This window comes from Sinocyclocheilus anshuiensis, unplaced genomic scaffold, assembly GCF_001515605.1.
Source record: "Sinocyclocheilus anshuiensis isolate Anshui unplaced genomic scaffold, SAMN03320099.WGS_v1.1 scaffold874, whole genome shotgun sequence".
In the NCBI taxonomy this organism is placed as follows: domain Eukaryota; kingdom Metazoa; phylum Chordata; class Actinopteri; order Cypriniformes; family Cyprinidae; genus Sinocyclocheilus; species Sinocyclocheilus anshuiensis.
In genome coordinates this window covers 425432-430553 of record NW_015538065.1, presented here as the reverse complement: position 1 = coordinate 430553, position 5122 = coordinate 425432, and the positions used below count along the sequence as shown (strand labels likewise).

Here is a 5122-nt window from a genome sequence, read left to right as displayed (position 1 = left end):
AAACATCAAATTTTCATTTTTGGGTGAACTATCCCTTTAATGTGTCGTGGCAGATTGCTGTAGCACCTCAGTTCAAGCGGCACATGAACCGATTATCTCTTCCACTTTATAATAACATGAAATAAACATGAATGAACAAGGTATCTTGTTTCAACTGCTGAAAGACGTCAATACTCACAATTTTTCAAGTTCAAGTCAACCGACATTCTACTCTCCTGTCTGGTTTGTTTGTTTGTCGAACAAAACAGCAGATTAGGTGTTATGGTTGTTATGGTCAGATCTCCTGTCAATCAAACTCCTGGTGAAGGGTCAATTCAAAATTCAGAATCATGAGAATCAATGAGAATTGTGAGATACAATGCTGCAATTACCACTGTGAGAAAAACAATGTCAGAAATCTGAGTTGGTATTTTGCAGTTTTTTCTCAGAATTTCGTGGGAGAAAAAAGAGAATTGTGAGATAAAAAGTCACAATTACCTTTTTCATTTTTTAATTCATAGCGTTAATAAACTTCCATGTACTGTATCCAAAGGAAACATCTACTAAAATAAAAAAAAGAGGGAGGGATTGGATTGGATTGTCAATTTTAGTGACTTTAAAATGTTACATGTGTTGCGTTTGAGCCTGATTTGACCGATTTATTATATGTTACAAAAAACGTTGCGGTTTCCTGTCTGTATGAATGTCAGTGTCAGTGGAAATGAGGTCCCATCACATTATGTATGTACAGAGGGCGACCCAGCATGTCTGTTCATTTAAAAATGTGTATATATGGAATTTTGAATTACTGTTTTTTTCACTAATGTTCTAATCCATCCTCAATATTTATCCTTAAAGTTTAGCCTATTAAATTTTCCATATCAACTTTTTCTTTTGTCTTGCTTGCTTACTTTACATGTACTTTGTCGCTATTAAAATCTATCCTTCATAATCTTAAAATACATCTAGCATTTGAGGATTGCATAATATTAGAAAAGACGTTTACTTTAACTTAAGCAGGGTTAACAATACTGTAGTCTAAATAAAGGTGACATTGAAACACTGGGTATTTTAAACAGGGCCTGAGAGGCAAATCAGAAGATGCAAAGAATTTTTGTTTAACCTTTAAATTGCAGGACAACACAATTAGACAAATTCAGATTTCCCTCAGAAACAAATGTAATGGTAAAATGCTTCCACATATGTAAAAACAGGATTTGGTTACTGTACATATTTTCCTGCACACATTCTCTGTAAGAGAATCTCTGTAAGAGAAATGTGACTCAACACACTGTACGATCTTTCAAAGCAGTTAGTAGTATATTTACAATGACATAATGCTTTGAATTCAATGCTTTCACAAATGTTACTTCTCATTTATTACTTGAAGTGCATTTTAATGTATTTAGATGGAAATGATTGATATAATATAAAAGCAACAAATTAGGAAAATTGGGGGACTCTGACACTGGGGGATTTCCATTATGTAGAAACCTTTTTCTCCTGCTGCGTCTCATTCTGCTCTATAGTTCCCCATTTCGTGAATCAGTGTAACGTGGGGTTTGGATTTTGTTTATTGTGTATCTTTATTTCTGTTCAAATCAATTTAGGCTATATATTTTTTCCTATGACTATGTAGGCATACCTAAGGCCATTTCCTTCATAACATCATTGTTTGGGAAGTGACATCATTTTTGGTGTGAAAGCAACAGCCTAAGTAGTCTCTCATTCTTTAATTTGTAGGCTAGTCTTAATTTTCATCTACATTTGTTGTGAGTTGAATATGTTTGTATGCATGTATAAATGACAAAAATCATCAGTGTTCATTAGAGAAGTACCCTGCAAGCATGCCCCTGTGGGGCCCATACTGGCTTTTTGCGGGCACAGTGGACTAGTGCCAGCCCACACCAAACCTAAACAAAACCCCAGGCAAGGCCCACATTTGGGCTCACCACAGGCTCTCTGTGAGCAACCCACACTAGCAGACTGCCCACATTAATAATCCCATGATGGCCCAATGTGGGCCAGCCTGTTCGGGCCCAGAGCAACTTTTGTACCTTTGGGCCCATGCAGGTTTTGTGTAGGCAGCCCTGTAATGCAACTAGGAGGAGAATACTAACAACATTGATTGGCCATTCATTAGCCACTCAATTGAACTGGAATGGCTCAAACCAAAAGAGACCTTTCCAGAACCTGAGGCTAAGAAGGGTTGTAACAGGTAAGCTAGCATGCAGTTTTAGAAATAGCATATGTAAATTACTTACCACACACAGTGTTGTTTCATATAGGCCTATTTGCTTTTCAGAGGCTGGATAAAAACGCTCCTTTCAGCCAAGTCCTCCTTATTCTGAAGTTGAGAGTGAGATAAAGGTGTGGTTGCGAAATTCAACAGACAGAGTGGGTGGACGAAAGGAGTGCTACCACCGTCTGCTGACTAGTTGAGAGACCTTGGGGGAAGAGTGAGCTTAGCACACCAAAACATATTATCTGCAGAGGTTAAAGTAATCATTTGACATTTTTATATTAATTTGTATTATTTTTTATGTTTGTTGTTACAGCAAACTGACTGCTGGGGGCACCCCTCCCAGCCAGGTGCACCAGGTGAAGCTGATCTACTAATTGGCAGAGCAAAAACAGAGTCAATGTAGAGAAGCAGCAGAAAGCAGCACTGAGAAGTGGCAAACTTGCTATTACTTGGACTGAAGCAAACTCTTTTGTGCAGAATTAAGCCCACTATAATCAATGGAGATGTAGCTGGTGAGCTTTATACTTTTCTTTTGATTGAAACTGGATTTTTTGTTCATGTGTCATTATATCATTCTAAGAATGTATTTGAACATTATTGTTTTTTTTAATGGGTTAAATGTAATCATCAAATCATAAAAATAAAAAAACAACAACAGTGTATTTACTTTGTAAATGGTAAATGTTTGAATATCTGCTGTCTGTTTACATGGTCTGCTTTATGGTCATTTAAAACCAAGGGTTTAAATCCTGTGTGCATTGATTGTATCTACTTGTGCTTGCTGTTAAAGTGGTGTTTGCATTTGTGTTTAAAGGTTTTTCACCTGACTGGTTGATTGATTGACTGACTGGCTGAATGAACACTGCATCGAACTTACAAAATAAAAAAGGGAAAAGGAGTGCAAAAGTGTGGTCAATGAACGAAATCCAGTTGTATTCTTCTTGTAGTGGGCTGTCTTTTTCAAGTGAAAGGGTCTTGCACATTAAGAACCTTGCAAAACCATGAGGATCGACTTAATAGATCATTCGTAGTCCCTTTCAGAGTGTTAAATTATTTGAAATCCCTTTGACAACTGAACATTTTTGACAATACAGACATTAGTTATGTGGTGACTGCATCCATTTCAGGTGTATAATAACTGCTTTTCCCAAAGACTTAAGTTATAGTAGCCGAGAAGTATTTATAGTGAAACAGATTTATTGTTGTAGATTAATAGTGCGGGCCCTGTGTGGGCATAGTCAGAGCTTCCTGGGGGCTAAGTGAGGGCTGCCTGTGCAGGGCCAGCACTAAGGGGCCAATGTTTAGCCTATGAGCAAAGTCTCAGGGTGCTGTCAACACCTGTAGATAGATTGCTTTGTTCCGAAACGGGGATTACAATTATTACAATGTTGCTTGTTAATACCATAGACATAATAAATACCTAGACGCCTCATTGGCCGCTCGACCCGATATCGCTAGTAAGCTGTGAAAGCTGAGACTTTATATGAAATCAAAGTTTAAATGAATTCTTAAGTTTTAACTTTATATTGTAGTTTATATCATAGATTATCATAAATCTGTGGACTTATTATATATATATTTTTTTTTTCCTTTTTAGCCAATTGCAAACAGGACAACGAGGAAAGCTGAAGAAAGCCTGTTCTCTGCATACGAGAGTAGGCTATACTTCCACAACCTAATGTATTAGTACTAGTTAAAACCCAGAATAGCCCTGAACGAATGGCCAGAATTACCCTGCTCATATTCAAACCACACCCCCCCTTACTTGTTTCTTACTTTGTTTAATAATTATTACACAATACTATTAAATATATAAAACTACATTTCATGATTATTTATTTTACTTTACTATTAATTTATTCTTCATTATTGTCTATTCTGTATTATTCCACCCTTGACATTACATATTCTACTTGCTATTATTCATCTATTGTTATTAATTTATTTATTATGGTATTATACATATAATTTATGCTATTATAAATATATTATATACTGTTGTACTCACTTTTTATATTATTCACTTTACTACAACTTGTACCACATATACTTTTTAATATTACATATCACTTTTACTGTGCACTGTATCAGTGCATAATATTTTACCACTGTAAGTGTAAGTTTTACTGGATCCATAAAGGATTATCAGTTGCATTTGTTATTGTTTGTTGTGGAGTTTATCTGTATAGAGTGCCATCAAAATAAAAAGCAGACTACCATTTGTATTCTCTGTTTTTATTCAATGGAGGCAGAGTTATTTTTAACTCCATGTAGATCACAAACCTCTGAAATTGGTTGATAAATGTAAACGTTATCGTGTTTTTATCCAGAAAAAACCGCAGCTCCTTTCCAACAACAGTTTGGCGGGCTTTTTTTTGTTTTTTTGTAGCTGTCGTTATATTAATTTTATCATTTTGAGCAGGAGTCCAGGATTCATCCGGAAAACATTTTTAAAATGCACCTACTATGAAGAAGAGCAATAAATGGCATTATAAAATGAAAAAGTATGCTTCCCAGACAGCAGACAGTTTCGGCCCAGATCCGGCTCACATCTGGCCCGCATGGATTTCACATGGGCCAGATGTGGGCCGGATCTGGGCCAACACTATGTTGCTGTCTGGGTGCTGTAATATTTCTGTAACTACACACATGTAACAACCCTCCGAATGGTTTGTGTAAGTACAAATGTGTAACAGGACATATATAACTACATTTTAACAACAATATGTATAAGAGTAATTGGAACAATTTGATCCAGGGGGTGGAGATGGGTAGGTTTAGCGATGGAAATGGGATCCAGGGGGTGGAGATGATGGGTAGGTTTAGGTGTGGAAATGGGATCCAGGGGGTGGAAATGGGTAGGTTTAGGGATATGTAAAGTGGGAGGAGTTGGATCTC

General features: G+C 36.5%; 1 long non-coding RNA gene across 1 annotated transcript; it reads left to right on the top strand.

Annotated features, from left to right (window-relative positions):
• Positions 1-2137: 2137 nt before the first annotated feature.
• LOC107683513 (uncharacterized) lies at positions 2138-3113 on the top strand. The gene is made up of 4 exons (XR_001633725.1): positions 2138-2197; positions 2285-2438; positions 2538-2736; positions 3039-3113. It is a non-coding gene; the product is annotated as an uncharacterized LOC107683513 (long non-coding RNA).
• The last annotated feature ends 2009 nt before the right edge of the window (positions 3114-5122 follow it).